Consider the following 20509-nt stretch of genomic DNA (forward strand, 5'->3'; position numbering starts at 1 on the left):
TATCCAGAGCAATCTATACATTCAAAGCGATCCCTATCAAAATACCATCAATTTATTTCACAGAGTTGGAACAAATAATCCTAAAATTTGTATAGAACCAGAAAAGACTCTGAATAGCCAAAGGATTATTGAAAAAGAAAACCAAAACTGGTGGCATCACAATTCTGGACTTCCGTTCTATTATCAAGCTGTGATCATCAAGACACATAGAACAATGGAACAGAATAGAAATGGACCCTCAACTCTATAGTCAACTCATTTTTGACAAAGAATAACCCATGGAAAAAAGACAGTCTCTTCAACAAAGGGTGTTGAGATAATTGGAGAGCCACATAGAAGAATGAACCTGGACCATTTCCTCATACCATACACAAAGATAAATACAAAATGGATGAAAGACCTAAACATGAGACAGGAATCCATCAAAATCCTAGAGGAGAACACAGGCAGCAACCTCTTTGACCTAAGCCACAGCAACTTCCTGCTAGACACGTCTCCAATGGCAAGGGAAATAAGGGCAACAATGAACTATTGGGACTTCATCAAGATTAAAGCTTCTAAAAAAAAAAAAAAAAAAAAAAAAAAAAAAAAAGATTAAAGCTTCTGCACAGCAAAAGAAACAGTCGACAAAACCAAAAGGCAACCAACAGAACAGGAGAAGATATTTGCACATGACCTATCAGATAAAGGGCTAGTACCCAAGATCTATAAAGAACTTATTAAACTTAACACTCAAAGAACAAATAATCCAACAAACAAATGGGCAGAAGACATGAACAGACATTTCTCCAAAGAAGACATACAGCCAACAGACACATGAAAAATGCTCAATATCTCTCATCATCAGGGAACTGCAAATCAAAACCACAAGGAGATACCACCTCACACCAGTGAGAATGGTGAAAATTAACAAGTCAGAAAACGACAGGTGTTGGCAAGGATGTGGAGAAGGGGGAGCCCTCTTACACTGTTGGCGGGAATGCAGGCTGGTGCAGCCACTCTGGAAAACTGTGTGGAGGTTCCTCAAGAAGTTAAAAGTAGAACTGCCCTATGACCCAGCAATGGCACTGCTGGGGATTTACCCCAAAGATACAGATGCAGTGAAATGCCGGGACATGTGTACCCCAATGTTCACAGCAGCAATGTCCACAGGAGCCAAACTGTGGAAGGAGCCCACATGCCCTTCAACAGATGAATGGATAGAGAAGCTGTGGTCTATATAGACAATGGAATATCACTCGGCCATTAGAAAATGAAGTCTGGCCATTTGCAATGACGTGGTTGGAACTAGAGGGTATTATGCTAAGTGAAATAAGTCAATCAGGGAAAGACAAGTATCATATGACCTCACATGTGGAATTTAAGAAACAAAACAGGATTACAGGGGAAGAGAGGAAAAAAATACAAGACAAAATCATAGATGGAAACAAACCATAGTAGACTTTTAATCACAGGAAACAAACAAGGTTGCTGGAGGGGAGGTGGGGGGTATGGGGAGCCAGGTGACGAATGTTAAGGAGGGCACGTGATGTAATGAGCACTGGGTGTTATATAAGAGGATGAATCACTGACCTCTACCTCTGAAACCAATAATACACTATATGTTAATTGAATTTAAATAAATTTTTAAAAACTATTCCTTTCCTTCATATAGTACATATTTTTGAGATTTTGTTAAGCAGAAAATCATGTATACCTAAAAGTTAAAGAAATAAAACTGAAAATAAACCAATCGGTGAACTTGAAAAAGAGAAGTTTATCCTCCATAATGTAAGTGGGCCTCATCCAATCAGTTGAAGGCCCTATGGAAAGATTGACTTCCTCCAAAGAAAAGGGAATTCCTGCAACAGACGGCCTTCGCATTCGAGCTGCAACTTAAACTCCTCGCTGGGTCTCTAGCCAGCCAGCCTGTCCTGCAGCCTTTCAGATTCGTAGCCTTCACAATGGCCTCAACCAATTTTTTTGAGAAATGAAAACTCACATGCATTCTCATACACACACACACACATACACACACACACTTACACACTCTCCTGGGCCTGTCTCACTAAACAACCCTGACTAATACGGCCGTGTTTAGGTTTTTTTTTAAGGTTCTTACTTTAATTTTATTCAAAAGCTCTGGATGTTTACAGAAGTTTCTGCATTAGCCTAGTGTTTTTCTTAAAGAGCCACCCATATGATTCTTAATATTTGTATAGAGAACTTTATTCACAAAACAAAGGTATTGTGATTTATTTCCCTTCTCTTGTTGAAAAGCTATAGTATGAAAGTTAAAATTTATAAGTAATAATAATTTGCCTGGAAGAAAACCTTCCTGAGGTAACACCTATAACAAAAACAAAAAAAATCAAACTCAGTCAACTGGCATTACACAACACATTTTAATTATCTGAGGAGGATGTTTAGATGGGGCACTTCCAGCTTTCCATGTGAAGTGACATGCTGCTTTCATTTCTAATTAATCCAAAGGCTGTCACTTCAAAAGACCCATCAGCCGTTCAGCCATGTTGGAGTTGGATTTTTCAGATTTGATTGTCAGTAGGCAACAGTTCAGAGATTCCTCATAAAAAGCAAAATAAAGACAGCTTTTTGTGGAGATCTACCAGTGTTTAAATAATTATAATTATTAGGAGATTGCTACTGGATACACACCGATAGTTTCCTGCCTCTGAATATTAATGGAAGGCAAAGTTCACTGTTAACTCCAAAGCATTCCAGCTAAAATCACAACCTGAGATGCTGGAAATCTAATTAAGCTGACCAGCCTGACTATTTTGGCCATGCCATGACTTATTTGCTCATCTCCATAGGCCACTAGATATATTCTTAGTGTATGGGAGCCTATATAAATATATTTATACATATATATATAATATATAGTCATATTTATATGGAAGTAAAAATTATATCAATTGTTAGCACAAACACATAGTATTTCCTCCCTGATAGTCACTATGCTAAGTACCTGACATGTGTTTTCTCACTTAAAGCTCAGTACCACTCCTCCGGGATGCCTACTTTTGTTACTCTACTCCTCTACGTGAGGGAATCTAAGGTTCCCAAAGGTAAGGAAATTACACAGTGAAACACTGACTAGATGTGACCCAAACCTCGGTCTAGGGACTTCCTCACTAAGCGTCAGGTTTCTTCATGTAGAAAGGTAATGATAATAATAATAAAAATAAAAATAAAAATAAATAATAATAGAGTGCCTGAGTGGCTCAGTTAAGCGTTTGACTCTTGATTTTGGCTTAGGTCACGATCCCAGGGTGGTGGGATTGAGCTCTGGGTTGAGCTCTGCACTGGGCATGGAGCCTGCTTAAGAGTCACTCTCTCCCTCTCTCTTGTCCTTCTCCCTCTAAAAAATAAAAAATAAAATAATAATGAAGCTCTTGCATATAAGTGCTTATATTTTGTCAAGGATTGTTTTATATGTTTTGGATATTTTCATTGGTTTCATCCTCACTACTATAACCCTCATTTTAGAGACATGGAACTGTGGTAAGAAATGCAAAAATAACTGGCCCAGGATCACACAATGAGTAAACGGTGAAGCTGGGATGAAAACCCAGGGATCTGGCTACCCGGCAGCACCAGCCCTCCTTCTTACCCACTGTGTGATATGGCAGTGATTCTTCAGAGAAATACAACAGCTTTTCAGAGGTTCTGCAACATCAAAACTATTTTAATAAGAATACTAAGATAATACCTGTCCTTCCTACTCTCATTCTATCATGAATGTGCCTCTGGGAGATTTCCAGAGGCTATGTGATACTGTTGCAGATTAAATGTAGAAAAAATCATGAGAACCTGCAGTCCTTCTATGAAAGCAGCCATTAAAGAAACACTGAAAAAATGAAAAATAATGTCATCCTTTGGGAAGGCATGGCTATTTTTTGCTTGAAAAAGGATATACAGGGATGCCTGGGTGGCTCAGTGGTTAAGCATCTGCCTTCATCTCAGGGCATAACCCCAGGGTTCTGCAGTTGAGTCTTGTATCAGGCTCCCCATAGGGAGTCTGCTTCTCCTTCTGCCTGTGTCTCTGCCTCTCTGTGTCTCTCATGAATAAAAACATAAAATCTTTTAAAAAATGATATTTAGGTTGACAAATAACAGATATATTATTGTTCTTCCTTCTTTAGAGGAAACAGTAAATAAATATTAATTTTTCACTTTTTAAACATTATATTTTATTTATTTATTCATGAGACACACACACAGAGAGGCAGAGACACAGGCAGAGGGAGAAGCAGGCTCCATGCAGGGAGCCTGATGTGGGACTCGATCCCGGGACTGGGATCATGCCCTGAGGTGAAGTCAGATGCCCAATTCTGAGCTAGCCAGGTGTCCCATACTTTTTCCATTTTTAACATGGTAAATATTGATATCTATAGCCCATAAACAAAAGCTTTTTGGGGTCTTCAATAAGTTTTAAGAGTGTAAAGGGAGTGTCAGAAACCCAAAAGTTGGAAAATGGTTGTTATGCTGTATACTATGCGTTTCAGTAATAATGTCTACTCCTGGAGAGATTTTGTGAGGATTAAATGAGACAACCAGTTTTAAGCACTTAACATGGAGCACGTGGGAAAGGTCAGCATATGTCAACAGTTATCATCACACTATTAGGGACAGACCAAGAATTTCCAAAATGCAGTAATTCTCAACAATAATGTTATAAACTGCATTCAATGATGATTTAAGAAAATAATTGAATTCACTTCCAGTAAGTAATAAAAGTAGCACAGAAAACCAAGAAGCAAGCTAATGGGGTATGAAGAATTCTGGACAGATGACTACAATCTAGATTCCAGGCCTGAGTCTGCCATTAGCTAAATTTGTTACCATTGGCAAATTACTTGAAATGTCTGAGTTCCCGTGTTCGTATGTATAAAATCCAAGAAATGACAGAGCCCTCACCTGCTTCACAAGTCCAAAAGATCTTAATTTATATTAAAATGCTCTGAAAAGTATAAAATGAGAAAAGTTTCCTACCTCACTTCTCATACCAAAATAAACCCCAAAAGACAAAAATATTAATGTCAAAAGCACAACCAAAAATTACTAGAAGAATATATAGGAGAACATTTATATAATCCTAGAGTGAGGAGAGACTTTCTTCTAAATTCTGAGAATTTTTTGCCAGCAGAAGCAATCTCTCCACCCTGAGTATCACCCCCTCCACCCACAGGGGAAGTAACCTCTCCACCTCCCTCTGAAGGGACTAACCCTGCACTGCCTGAGGGAAGAGTTATGCCCTCCCCTGAGGTCAATGCCACGAAGGACGATGCTAGGTCTGCTCAGGATGCACTGCCACCCCCCTTCTTTGCCTCCAGACTTGTAACTAGACTCAAGCCCCAGCAGATGCCTAAAGATGAGGTACAAAGTGTGAGGAAGTAGGCTACACTCCAAGAGAACTACTTAAGTTTTCTAATTTATACAAGCAGAAATCTGGGGCATATATGTGGGAATGGCTACTAAGGGTGTTGGATTATGGTAGAAGGAATGCAAAGTTGGATGGGGACAAATGTATCACTATGGACTCCCTAAGAAGATTCTACGTTTAATGTTGAATCTCAAGGAATTAGAAAGGGTTCCAACAGTCATTATTTCTGAATGGTGAGATTGTGATCTTTCCCTTTATGCTGATTTTGTTTACTGTTTTTTGGTACAAAATGGATAACTTGCATAAGCTTTTTCTTACATAGAAGTATATTTGGATGTCAGAGCACACGGGAGAAACAACATGCTTTTGACCAAGGAAGTTTGCACAAGACCTAGCTTTTCTCAACCTTTGTTTACAATGACCTTTGGATGATGAGGAAGTCACTCAACCTCCCCAAGGCTCAGCTTCCCCAGTAAGCACTTCACAAAGTTGTGATTTAGGAGATAAAATGTTTTAGGGCCTTCACATTGTACCTCCATATCATAAACACATGGTAGATGCTTTTCTTATGATTATTATTTTTATCATTATCATAATTATTAAGGAGAGTGTCCATCATTTATAGATACAGGGCATTTAAATACCTACACAGATCAAGGGCCAACCCACGCCACGAGGAGGGCTCCCTTTGTCCAAAGAGCTAGGCATCTGTCAGTTCCCCTCCAGAGGAAGAAATAGTCACCAACCACCACATCCCCTTGTCACCGTAGGACATTTTTCATTATAAGTCTCCAATAACTGTTGGTTCTATACATCGAAGCATAGTTAGCTTGTGGTTTAACTGTGCTGTTAGGCAGTAGAAATAAATAATAAAGAGAAAAATGTTACTGCCAAATATAAACAAAAATCCATTGCTATGTGAGCTAACCATGGCGCTAGCCACTTTTTCTAATGTCAGAAAACAGTAACATAATGATATGTTATCACCAAATATAAATTATTACATAATTTAAGATGCAATATAGTTTTCTTATAATGTAAAATATACAGATATTATAATATAATAATAAGTAATATAATATCAGAAATCATGCATTTTTCCAAGTTCCAAATAACTGACTTCCAAATGAAGTTGTGAACTGTTAACATATTGGGGATGGAATAATGTCATATTACACACACACGTATATATCTTGTGTTGTATACCTTATGTAATATAAATAATATTAGCTTATATATAACCTAGAGATGTTATTTTTATATGTATAATCTCTAGGTTAGTAATGTAAAAAAATCAGGGGTTCTAGCAAACATTTAATTACTGTGGTGTTGCCGACTTTTAAAGAAAAATTGAATCCTGTGAATCAAACCGTGCCTGAGGAAGTGACTTACCTGGTTCTAAAATATTAAGCCGATGATTGAAGATTCTCCTCTGATATCCTTGAAAGAGTCAGGGAAGTTATAGGTGTGAGCTGCTTTTCATTTCCCTCATGAGGGATCCTATATGTCTCATCTCCCTAATATGGAAAAAGTACCAAAAAGGCAGAAAGTAGCAATTTTGCTAAGTCTTAGGTAAAAGGGCAAAGCTAAATTGCTGGGCTGATTATGTCGATTTCACTCATTATAGTTGCCAGGGAAGGTATATGTCTTTTGGATGAAAGTCTCATTTCCCAAAATTTTCCTTCATTAATCTATTTGGTCTGCTGCGCACAGAAACATATGATCTTCTTTAAATTCAAGGGAGCAGCTGAGCTGTGCATGTTAGTTCACAATGGGTCACTGCTACTGGAAAAGCAAAATTAGAGTTTGGGGGATGGAAAAAAATAAAAAGCTGCAACCTTTGCTCTGAAGGAGGGTTCACATACTGAGACAGAATCTAGGTAACTTAACCTCACAGGTAAATATTCCAAGACCTCAAAGGGTGATGCTGTCAGCCCTTTGGGTCACTAACTTACGGGTGGGTGGTAAGGCTGTGCGTGAGGGCTAAATTGCCCTGGATAGCAGATTACACTGCAGATTCCCAAAGTACACTAGGGAATCTACATATTTTTTAAGTGCCTCAGCTCCTAAAAAACTGATGGAAGACCGATTTGGAAACTGTAACAACTCAGGAAGTAAAAAAATGACAAGCGAATCAACTTTTGGTAAACTAATCTGCAGCTATCCAATGACATTTCAGCAAGAAATCAAAGTATGGTAGTCTTTACTTTTAAGTGATTTTGCCACATGCTAAAATAGCCATATTTGAAATTTAAACATTTAAACATCCATCAGAAGGGGGGCCTGGGTGTCTCAGTCAGTTAAGTGTCTGACTCTTGATGTTGGCTCAGGTCATGATTTCAGGGTCATGAGATGGAGCCCCAAGCTGGGCTCCGGGCTGAGTATGGAGCCTTCTTGGGATTCTCTCCCTCTTTTTCTCCCCACAACCTAAAAAAATAAAACAAAATCATCCGTCAAGTATTTTTGCCTTGGGATTACCTGATCGACATTTTTATTGCTCAGCTGCCCCACCTAATTGAGCAGTTGTTTGGAGTTAAGAACACGACGCATCCATCTCAAACTCTAATGATGTATAAAATTGAGGGACAGAAATAAACTGGTACCGTGGACTCTATAATGATATCACAAAGGTTAACATTATTCATTACTGAACTAATTAGGCTAATTGCCTTCCCAGAAATCTAGATTTGAATACGCTGTAAACAGTGGCAGTTTATTTCCATATAGCTAAGGCTACACGTGGAGCTCAATCAGCAAGTCCTCAATGCTCTCAGATTCAATCTTCGAGTTCAGGCATCTCTCTGGGCAAAGCATTAGCAGGTCTGCAGAGTTTCAGCGATGTCTCCTCAATCACTTTTCAACTTTCATTGACAACATGGCCTCGTGGCAACAGTACTGGGAGCGTTGCACATAATTCCTCCAGTGCTATTCTATTCTTTCACTACTAGACGGGACTCACCCCAGGACCATGGGGGAGGGGGGCTTGAAACCTGCATTTTTACCAGCTATACATGGTGATTCTGATTTGAACACGTTGCCTAAGGTTCTAACTTTATCACCAAGTGTACTAGCCAAGATCGACACATAACCTTTTATGCCTTAACTGCCGATCTATACAGCAGGATAATGGCATTTGGATCTTCCCTTCCACTGGAAATATTAGAAAGATGACATTAGGGAAGTTACATTTGGGGGGAGGGCAGAGGGAGAAGGAAAGAGAGAATCTTAACCGGGCTCCACACTTAGCACGGAGCTCAACTCAGGTCTCAATCTCACAACCCTAAGATCATGACCGAAACCAAGAGCCAGATGCTTAACTGGATGAGCCACCCGGGTGCTCCAGTGCGATTACATTTAAAAACTAAAACCTGAGGGTTATGTTTAAAAAGAGTAGCTTAACAGTAGTTAGAAATAACAGGTTTAGCATTAGAAAGATCTGGATCCCAAACCAGTCTACCACTTACTCACCGAACCTGTGTCTCAATTTCACATCTGCAGAAAGGAAATAGTAACATCAACCTGTTAGAGTTACATGAGATTTTGAAAGATATTATATGTAAAGTACTAGTCTTGTGATTGCCACATTAAAGACACTCAATTTTTTCAAAAAGATATTACTATTGGGGGAGAACGGCTATAAATTTGCCAGATTTTTGCCAAGTAAGAGTGACAAATAAAATTACATTGTCACAGCCACCAATGTCTGGGGGATGTTTGTTACTGCTGTATATCTTAGCTCTCCTGATTGATACATAGGTCAGTTGAGGATAGAATGTTCTACTTTTTTTTTTTTAAATTTATTTATGATAGTCACTCAGAGAGAGAGAGAGAGAGAGGCAGAGACACAGGCAGAGGGAGAAGCAGGCTCCATGCACCGGGAGCCCGACGTGGGATTCGATCCGGGTCTCCAGGATCGTGCCCTGGGCCAAAGGCAGGCGCCAAACTGCTGCGCCACCCAGGGATCCCTACTTTTTTTTTTTAAGATTTTATTTATTTATTCATGTGAGACACAGAGAGGCAAAGACACAGGCAGAGGAAGAAGCAGACTCCCTGTGGGGAACGGACTCGATCCCAGGACCCTAGGACCACAGCCTGGGCCAAAGGCAGATGCTCAACTGCCAAGCCACCAAGACGTTCCGGGTGTTTTGTTTTTAAGGAAAGGAATTGTCAGGTATTGCTTTCTCTATGAACTTTGGTCACTATGCATATCAAACTCTGCAAGCAGTGGACCATCTGTAGGGATGCTAAGCACAGAGCTTCTACTCATAGGTACCCCTTGCAGGAGCAAACACAAAGAGCCCCTGGCAGGAATAGGCTTCTCGCCAGATGTTAGATTCCATGTTTAACCAGATGCCCGGTTGCTTTTATTTTCTAGGCACAGTGCGTCACTAGCATTGGGGAGGATGAGCTCTTCTGGCAACACCGTAAGAGAAGGCCTCCCTGGGCACCTTTAGGCGCCCCCTTCCCTGGGACAGCCCTGCGGGAGCCTCGATCAGCTCAAGTCCCTCACCGCGGCCACCCCTCGGTGACCCCATGGGCCCTGGGCGACGGTTCTGGCCCTCGGGGGCTGTCGGCTGGGCCCCGGCCCCGGGCAGAGCTCGGCCCCCGTGCCCGCTGCCTGGTCTGCCCTGGTCTCTGGGGCCTGCGAGCCTCCCGGGGCGACCCCGCCCGGCCTCCCCTGGTGGGCCTGCCTCCTGGAAGGACCCCAAACCCGTGGGATCAGCGACCCACTTTACTTCGTTATGACGTCATAGCCAATTACATCTGCAACCATCCTACTTCCAAACAAGTTCACGTTCTGAGTTGCTGAGGCTCAAGATTCCAACATATGAATTTGGGGGAGGACACCGTCCAGCCCATCAGGTCAGGCCTCAATTCTTACACCCAAAACCACCACTGCAGGGGCGCCTGAGTGGCTCATCTGTCCTCAGCTCAGGGCATGATCTCGGGGTCCTGGGATCGAATCCCACATCAGGCTTCCTGCTCAGGGGGTAGCCTGCTTCTCCCTCCCCTCTGTCCGCCCCCACCCCCACTCTCTCTCTCCAATAAATAAATAAAATCTCAAAAAAAAAAAAAAAAAACCAAACTACTACTTCATTTAATATCATCTCCAAATGCCAAGGAAGGATCTAAATGTCTCTCTTCTCAACTTACAAAGACGATTTACGTTGAATGGCTTGCGCATGTCTCGGGGCAGCTCCCTGGTACTGCTGTGCCTGGTGGGCACCTCGTGGTTTCTCCTGAAGGCAGGGTCCACCTCTCCTCCATCTCCAGGTGCTCTTCTTGGACATTCCCTTGACCCAGCTCCTGCCTTATCCATGCTTGCAGAATAGAATTTAATTTCCTCCTCTAGCTTCTGCTCGTGTCCCCACGTATTCATTGTTTTCCCATCAGGAAGCTGCGGCTGCCAACACTCCATGGGGTATTCCTTCCCCGCACAGAACTGGCCTGGTAACGGGTGTCACCTGCCGCGCGCTCCTCAACGCTTGGGCTGCCATTTGGAAGCGTCAGTGGATCAGCACGGACAGCATTTCTCACAAATAACACCCTTTCTAGAACACTAGGCTAATGTTCTACATATGCAGAATGTTATATATATGTGTGTATATATATTATATAATTTCTTTTTATTCTTGCTTCACTAGCCAAATGCTACTGGATTCACTGTTAAGAATTTGAAATTGTCCTATTTAATCTGCTAAATCTGCTGCTGAAGACCAGAGTCTTCAGATCCCAAGGAGCTGGTGTCCTGCAGCTTTACCTGGTCTACACTAGGTGTCATTGTGAACAATGTCTACGCCTAAAGATTGAAGAGGATTCCAGAGACTGCCATTCCTTATAGTATTTCTTTTCCCTGAACAAACTGAGCAGTTAATCACAAGATCGACATAATATCAACAAATTTGTGCTCGTGGATGGATCACACCAAAAGTTATAAAGCCTTAAAAGCAGTATTTAAATGCCTGCATCTAAAACCAATATTTAAAATCAGTATTTAAGGACAAAAAAGACTGAGCTACTTGAGACGCCTCACATTTGCTATGATTTCTTGCATTTCGGTTGCCCTTTACCTTATCTAGGGTTGCCAGCCTGTTCTATTCTTTCGTCTCTATCCATCCCTCTCAAAGATTTCCAAGAGCCAGCACAGAGAGGTTGGCATATCTTTCTGCCACCCGGCCCTCCCTGGCTTTCCTGTTTGTGCAAGAAGCTTGTTCGGTAGAATCTTGAAGTCGGCGATGCTCATCCCTGACTGCGTATTAGATTCACCCTGCGAGGTTTCGGATGATGCTAATTTCTCAACCTCAGATTTTCTGATTGAAATAGTTGGGGGAAGGGCCCATGCACAAGCATTGCTTTGATCTTTTTAAAACGCTTCTGATGATTCTAACATTCAGCCAGTTTTACAACCGCTGAAACAACTTTAGCCTAAGTCTCAAAACCACTGTTTCTGAATGTGTGATCCACAGACTTCCTACATCATCCAAAAAGACCAATAAAAAAAAGGTAAATATCCAGGTTTTATCCCAAACCTACCGAATCAGAACATGGGGACGATGGAGGTCCAGACATCTGCTTTCAACAAGTCTTACGTGATTCTCACGACTTGGGAACTACTGCTCTAAGGCAGTGGTTCCCCAATTTCTTTTGCAAGGACTCATTTTTTGGTTACTTTTCGTCACCAAGGACAAACCCTGTGAAGCTGTGACACGCCATGACACACTCTGTTGGTTGGCTTACTCAGAAGCGAATTCTAGCCTTTTTCTCCCTCCTTATGTTTCACAGTAGATGCCAGAAAAGCTAAATACCCGCTTCTGTGAACTCCCACACAGCTACTAGCAACAAGGCACCATGACCCAGTTCGGTGAACAAGTCCAGGGCATGTGCGCTAAGTGGGACTGGCAAACTCTGGCTTCTTTATAAAAGGGACTGTATAAGCTGCATGCTCCTGGCTTCAGCCCTTCCCTACTCTTAACGCTTTGAAGCTGGATGTGATGCCATCAGGTGACCATAGAGGGACGGCAAGGGCAAAGACAAAGGACCAACACGCTATGGCTGACAAAGTAGAACCCAACAACCTGGATCATTGCCTTTGTCAAGAAGCCCACCATTGCTATTGCCATCAGCATTCCTAACTGATGAGTCCCCCACTGCCCTAATTCATTCCAGAGAAAAACAGGACCTAGTTGGAAGTCTCCATTTGTCTTCCTTCCCAAACCTTTAATATCACCCAAGAATTTGTCTGCAAAACTTAATATATAAAGTCTTGAACCCCAGGCTCCAACTCCACTTCCACCGTTTAGCCCTGGAAGTCTTTCATTCTACTGCCCTCCACCCAAAAGAAGAACCCTGTCACCAGCTCATCCTGCCCACCACCGAGGTGCCTTGAGCCCTTCTCTCCTCCCAGGACGCTCCTCCTCTCTCTTCCCACAGTGCTCCTCCTCTCTCCTCCTCCCACAGTGCTCCTCCTCTTTCTTCCCATGGTGCTGCTCCTCTCTCTTTCCAGGATGCTCCTCCTCTTCCTCCTCTCTTCTCCCACAATGCTCCTCCTCTCTCCTCTCACCATGTTCCTCCTCTATTTTCTCTCCAGATGCTCCTCCTCTCTCCTCCCTCGATGCTTGACTCTCCTCCTCTCTCTCCAAAGAGGATGCATGCTCATGAGTTGTTTCCTTTCTCACCTCAGAGTGAGAGAAGCAGGCAGAAGTTAAGCAGGGAAGAAGGCTGGGCAAACAAGGACCCTTCACACTGATGACCTTTAACCCCTCACACAAGGAAACCCAAATATAAAACCCCACAGATGTATTTGTTCTGGGACAAAAGGCAAAGGGGCGGGGTAGTAAGCCTTTGCCCACATCCATCCCCAAAACTCCAGGGACCCATTTTCAACCCAGGCTGCCCTTCTGAAGCATGGTTGGAGCTTTCCACATTACAGAACCCAGATTCTATGACCCAAAATTGGGGCTCTTGCGTGGCTCAGGGGTTGAGCCTCTGCCTCCAGCTCAGGGCGTGACCCCCAGGTCCCAGGATCAAGTCCCACATGGGGCTCCCTGCACGGAGCCTGCCTCTCCCTCTGCCTGTGTCTCTGCCTCTCTCTGTGTCTCTCATGAATAAATAATATGTTAAAAAAAAAAAGACTACCACTCAGAATTTAGATTCCACAGATCTGAGTGGGACGCAGACATCTGTGTTTAAAGCTTCATGGGCACCTGACAAGATCCAAGGCTGATGATCCCAGACCACAGAGGGCAGCGGGGAGGGCAGCCCTCACTGCGAACGGTGACTCTCCGTGAAACGAGGAAGTGTTCGCCCTTCCTCTTCTCTGTGTTACATGTCAAGCGATTCAAACAATGACTGAGGCAGTGACCCTGCCCTCTGGTCACTGAGATTTCCAGTTCTACCTAATTGGAAAGCACTTGAAACTTCATGTGGGTCCCTTCTTAGTTTCCTCCAGACCTTTCTAGCATAAATGACTTAGACAAGGCAGGTCTAGTGTTCCTGTACCCAGTCATGCGATTTTGTCCAAATTGTTTACCCCCTGCTTCTAATAGGCTCAGTCACCTCTTAGACCGCCCATGATGGACAAATACTTCTCCAAGTATTGGAAAATTGAAACTTTTTGACACCTCCACACATTTTTGAAAGGACAGAAATAGAGCCGCCGTATGCATCGTAGTTCAGGCTGTGTGTCCGGCCACTTTTTTTGCTTAGCATTCCAGGCTTACCTGTTCCAAAAAAGCACGAGAACACGCTAAGTATCTTAGTCTATTTCTTATTATGAAATTTTAGTTACAGAGATGAAAATCCCTTTCCTTTTGGAAATAGTCTTAGCATCTCCAAATGCAAGCTGGAAGGATCAGTGCACAGCAGCATGACCTAACAGCAATGTGTCAGATGAAATGGGTCTCGTCCCAAGCTCTGCAGGAGTCCGTGGAACTCACAGCCGTTATATCCTAGGCCATCCCCGAAATGCCACTACTTGATAAAATTTTCCCACATTCTTTTTTCTTAGACTCTTAGTCTCTAAAATAAGAATGAACATCCATCATGGCTTCCAATGTCACCAGCACTTTGAGACACTGAATACTTTTGGGGAGTGTAGCCTGTTTTTAGAACTGACTGAAGGAAGAGTATAATTTCCACAGCTGAAAGGTACTTGTCTGTAGCACTAGTTATTAGTTCACCTATTCAAGTGAAATGATTCTCCATAGAAACTGATCTTTCTTCATTAAATATGCTGAACCCAAATGAAATCGAGGCCTTGCAATTATCAGGGGGAAAGATAAATTGAACTGAAACTGTTTCATAAGGCTATCCTTTTCATTTATTTCCTGTGAATCATATGAACTTCAAGGAGATCTCACACCCATGCTTTTCATCAAGGAACAGGTAATGCACTTAACATTTTTTTATGACTCAGGCCAGGGAACACTGTGATCTAGCCCCTGGGGTTTCAAAATAAACAAACTACTTTCTCATCAGTATTGGGATAACCCCAGAGAAGCTGAGAGATCAGTTTCACTCAGAAAAGAAAAAAAATGCATTTTACAGAATGAAATATATATATATAGGTACATACAAATGTATATCCATCTACGACAAGATGATAGAAGTTATCTGCCAAGGTGTATGGCACAACACGGGCCTGCAGGCTGGGAGAGTAAGTCCCTTTGACACAGCACCTTCCAGGGTCAATTCCGAGAGGGAGGCCAAGGACTGCTTTGCCACTTGCGCTTGGGGTACCGATTCCTACTGTTCTCCTGATGGAGGTGCTAGATTACCTATTGCTTTATGTACCTACATTGTCATTAAGGCACACTTAGATCCTAACTTCAAGGTGAGTGGTACTTGGGATCAGGTGGGGGTGAGGGGCAGGGGATCTGTGCCCTTGGTTGGTGGAATAACATATGGATGTCCCGCATCCCCAGAACTGCCTTGTATTACCCAGTCTTGCTTTTTCTACCGTGTTCTCAGCATAGGTGTCTCTGTTGAGTTCATCTGTTGCTCTTTTTTTTTTTTTAACAGTTTTTTGGAAGACTAATTAATGTACAAGAAACTTGCATGCGTTTAATGTATACAATTTGATGAGTTTGGACATATGCATACACCTGTGACACCATCACTGCCATCAAGGTAATAAATATATCCATCACCTCCAAAAGTTTCCACCTGCCCCTTGGGGTTTTGTACTTTGTTGTTAGTGTATATGTGTATGTGTGTGTGTGTGTGTGTGTGTGTGTGTGTGTGTGTGTTTTAAGAGCAGGTTACATGAGATCTACCCTCCTAACAGATTAAGTGTATGATACAGTACTGCTGACTTTAAGCATATACTCCTTATAAAAAGGTTGCTGGAACCAAAAACTACATTTGTAGAATGTGCTCAAGGACAAAGATTGCTTATCCTGATCTTCTCCTGGAATTGCTTCTGATTGTCATTCACAGATTTTATACAATACTAAATAAGGTCATGACTATCCTAAGGAAGCAGAAACTGTAGGCTATATTTCAAAATGACTTTACATAAACTCTTAGAATAAGCCAAGATCTAAAGTAGAGGGAGCCAAAGTCATTTCCTTTCCCAGAGATTATTTCTTACCTCCAAATTGCATTCATCCTGATTAAGAAGGCAAGTTTTTGTTGTTGTTGTTATTCATTACAAACAAGCACTAATACTATTACAAAATATGTCCAAATCCGGTTTTAGCATTCCCTGAGGTCCCCCAATTCCATAAAATCCAGCACACGTTTTTTTCTACTTTTTCCTGGTTATTTAAAATTCCTCTAAGGTTTCCCTCTCTCCAGTCAAGGAAATGGAGATTGGTCAGAGTAATGAAGTCTGTGAATGCCTTTATTATCCTGATTATAGTAGAACAAATTCAGGTAGTCTCCCTCTCTGACTTCCCCCTTGGTGCTTGAATCTGGTCACCACATGCTCTTGGGAGTGGCTCCATCATCCCATCTCAGCGACTAATGCTTCTGGCTGATGGAGGTGATTAGGTTGTGAGAGAGGAGGAAATTATTGTTTTGGTGCAGATAATAAATCTGAGGAGTGGGTGGGATAATCATCAGGTAGCTAAAAAAAAAAAAAAGAAAAAAAAAAGTAATCATTGAAAGGAAGGGGATTTGGGACTCTGTTTCCAAACTTGATCTCAGGCATGAAGAAATTTCAAGTCAGTTCCAACCAACAGTTAGTTTACTTGGATTATGTTAGAGGCAGAAGGAGTGATGTAAAGACTAGAGAAAGTTTATAGGAGAAAAAGTTTACAAGAAAGGAAAATGAGACAGAACATGAACCATCTAGTCAATACTTAATGGTATCTCATGTGGCTGCCCGTCACTTAACACATATTTGGGGAAAAAAAATGAGAATGTACTTAGATACTTCCCCACCTTGTTAAGAAGAACATGAGGTACTTTGGAGTTCATCTTAAGACCTTTTGCGTAGATCTGATGAGCAAAGATGAGTTATGACTCAGTGACTAACTAGAGGAAATGAGTCATAAGATGGTGTATTTAGCTGTTTGAGCTTCAGCATCACACTCAGCCCATCTGACACACAGTTTGTTTGAAAGTTGAGAAGTAAACTTACTGAATACTATTTTTATTGTTAGTATATTCATTTCCCAACATAAAATATATTTCTTGGTCTCATAACTTTGGATCGAACCTTAAATGAAGTTCAGTCTCAAAAGCCAAGAGGTTTAGATTTTCTTTTATTTTTTTTCCAAGTAAACATCTGCATTGATCATGAAACTTATTAAAATAACAGGAAAGTCATAAACACGATGATATAATCTATGCTCTCTCCCTGTGGGGCACATAAATTCATATGTATTAAAAAGAAGTTAAATTAACTATTTGAAAAATCCAATTATGGGAACTATGCAGCAGCCACATCATAAAATATACAGCCTCAAGGTTTAGAAAGTGTTCGATAATTTTTCCAATGAAATACAAAACATCAAATTTTTCATGCTATAGGGGAAACTAGTTTTAAATTTCTACTGCATTTGGTTCTCTTCTATCCATCCAAACACTTGGATTTGTATTCATGATGAATAAATATCTCTTTTTAAAGCAAAGTAAGACCATGAAGACAATGAGAGGGTTTTTCTGAGATAGAATTGAAAATAAAATTGTACATATTTAACGTGTGCAACTTACGGAATTGGTATATGTATACATTGTGTAATGTTTACCATGGCCCAGATAATTAACATATCCATCACCTCAGCTACCTTTTGTGTGTTGTGTGTGTGTGTGTGTGTGAGAGAGAGAGAGAGAGAGAGATGAGAATGCTTAATATTTACTCTCTTAGCAAATTTCTAGTATACAACACTGTATTATCAGCTGTAGTTACCATGTTGTACATTACAGCTCCAGAACGAATTCATTTTATAACTGAAACTCAGTAGTACCCTTTGACCAGTATCTCCCCATTTCCCCTCCTCCACCCTTGAAAACCACCATTCTACTGTCTTATGAGCTTAACTTTTTTTAAAGATTCTTCATATAAGTGAAATGATATCATGGTTGTCTTTCTCGGTCTGGATCATTTCACTTATAATGTCCTCCAGGTTTATTTATATTGTCAACAAATGGTCGGATTTGTTTCCTTTTTCAGGCTGAATGATATTCTATCTATCTATCTATCTATCTATCTATCTATCTATCTATCATCTATCTCTGTATCTACATAGTTTCTTTATTCATTAATCCTTTGGGAGACACTTTGGCTCTTTCCATATCTTGGCCATGTGAATAGTGTTGAAATGAATGTAGAAGTGCAGATCTTGGAAAAACTGATTTTTGTTTTCTTCACCAATATACCCAGAGATGGACTGCTGGATCATATGGTTGTTCTATTTTTAATCTTTTGAGGAACCTCCATTCTGTTTTCCATTACAGCTGCACCAATTTACATTCCCACCAACTGTGCACAAGGGTTCCCTTTTCTCTACATCCTTGCCAACACTTATCATCTATTTTTGATGATAGCCCTTCTAACAGGTATGAGGTGATATTGTGATTTTGGTTTGCATTTCCTTAGTGATGAGTACTGTTGAGCACTTCATCGTGTATCTGTTGGCCATTTGTGTATCTTCTTTAGCTAAATGTCTATTCAGTTTATTTGACCATTTTTAATGGGATTATTATTTTACTATTGAGTTGAGTTCTTGATATATTTTGGATATTAACCCCTTAGCAGATGTACGGTTTGCAAATATTTTCTCCCATTCTATAAGTTGCCTTTAAATGTTATTGTTTCCTTTCCTGTGCAGAAGGTTTTTAGTTTGATGGACTCACAGTTGCTTATTTTTTGTTTTGTTGTGTGCACATTGAGGGTCATATACAAAAAAATCATCACAAAGACCTATGCTAAGAAGCTTTTTCCCTAAGTTTTCTTCTAGGAGTTTTATAGTATCAGGTCATACATAAATAATTACAGTATTAGAAAACTCTAAATCTGACCATATACTTACTTTTACCAGTGAGTTTGATACCAAGTTTTCTTATTAACATCCTTTCATTTTAGCTTGTCACTCCCTTTAGCATTTCTTATATGTTAGGTCTAGTGATGATGAACTCCCTTAGCTCTTGTTTGTCTGGGAAAGTCTTTATCTCTCCATCATTTTTTGTTTTCCCTAGGCAGTGCCCTGAAGGAAGGTGCTGGTCACAAGTGAGGAAAGACACTAATTGCTGAAGCTATATGGAAATTGAGAGTTTCTGCTAGGAACTAAAGGGACAATATTGTAAAGTGACATTAGCAAGATGGCAAAATAGGAGTTTATTACCATCGTCTTTCCACAGGACATTACATTCAACATTCACTCACAGATAAGAATAACTTTGTGGGAGTTTGGGAATCCAGCAGAGAATATTCAGCGCACCACTGAAGCGAAAAATCTGAGAATATATCCATTGAAGAGGAATATTGAGGTGATCTTCATGACTGAGGAATTGCGAGTGTCTAGAAAAAATAATATTTATTACCCAGAACTTCTTCATATAACCTATGATTGGGTCCTTTTATTCTAAATCTAACTGATGAAGAAGTTAAGTATCAGAGAGTTAGATGTGATCATGGTTATTAGCTAATAAAGGATATATTGAACTTGGTATGTAGATCTTTTGATCCAGGTCCCACATACTTTCTACTATCAATTATTGCTATATAAGGTCTTAAATATAATTGTAAAAGGAAAGAAGAGTTGGTTTTGAATATATTCATTCATGTTTGTTGTTGCATATTGAAACCCATATTTATTTAAAATTCTTGACCAACTGTCATCACCTAAAGGTGTTGGCAGGATATACAAGTTACTTTTGACAGGTAGAAAATCAAATAGATATTCAAGATTTAGATTTTCCATTGATGATCTTCATGCCTTGACATCCTCTGAGAAATGTAACCTCATCTGATATACAAAAGAAAATGACCCAAAGATTCACCAAGTTTTTTTTAAAGATTTATTTATTTATTTTAGAGAGCATGAGAGCATTAGTAGTAGGGGCAGAGGGAGAAGAAGAAAGAGAGAGAGAGAGAGAGAATCTCTGCACTAAGCGTGGAGCCTGACATGGGGCTCAATCTCAGGACCTCAAAGATCATGACCTGAGCTGAAACCAAGAGTTGGACACTTAGTCCACTGAGCAACCCAGGCATCCCAGATTCACTATTTTTTTATACTGAAAATTCACTATCTTGAAAGTATTACCACACTTATTCAAATCAGGCTGATGCCCGACTGGCCTTTTCTGTGAGAGATCAGATAATAAATATTTTAGGTTTAGTTGGTCATACAGCTTCACAACTACAAACTCTGCTATTGAAATATGGAAGCAGCCATAGGCCATATTTAAAAGAATAGTCTCATCTATGTTTCAATAAACTTCATTTTCAAAAACATATGATAGGCTAGATATGGCATATAGCATTAGTTTTCTGACCCCTGCACTAAATTATCACAGGGCATTTTATATTTCCTACTCTTCATTAATGCAGATAATAATGAGGAAATGAAAAATATAAAATAGTAAATCTTAGGCATGGAATCATTCATAGGCTTTAATTTTTCAGAGAACAACATGACAAACATTTTTCCCTCCGTATTTACAACTGCTGGTAAT

General features: G+C 40.6%; 2 long non-coding RNA genes across 5 annotated transcripts in view; one reads left to right on the plus strand and one right to left on the minus strand.

Moving 5' to 3' along the window:
• LOC112656598 (uncharacterized) overlaps window positions 1–18978 on the minus strand; it is a 31653-nt gene extending 12675 nt beyond the window's left edge. The window contains exons 1-5 of one of the 4 annotated variants that reach the window (XR_004812571.2): window positions 18865–18978; window positions 15978–16454; window positions 6779–7813; window positions 6035–6232; window positions 2372–2563 (exon numbers count right to left, since the gene is read on the minus strand). This is a non-coding gene — a long non-coding RNA (uncharacterized LOC112656598). Of the gene's footprint in view, window positions 1–2371; window positions 2564–6030; window positions 6233–6778; window positions 7814–15977; window positions 16455–16771; window positions 16885–18864 lie in introns of those variants that run through there. The other 3 variants (XR_007408859.1, XR_007408858.1, XR_004812570.2) reach the window with 3 other exon arrangements.
• On the plus strand, window positions 10161–19500 carry LOC112656596 (uncharacterized). Its single transcript, XR_004812569.2, has 4 exons — window positions 10161–10249; window positions 11032–12764; window positions 15407–15514; window positions 19031–19500. It is a non-coding gene; the product is annotated as an uncharacterized LOC112656596 (long non-coding RNA).
• Window positions 19501–20509: the final 1009 nt, after the last annotated feature.

Source organism: Canis lupus, chromosome 37 (assembly GCF_003254725.2).
Source record: "Canis lupus dingo isolate Sandy chromosome 37, ASM325472v2, whole genome shotgun sequence".
NCBI lineage: Eukaryota > Metazoa > Chordata > Mammalia > Carnivora > Canidae > Canis > Canis lupus.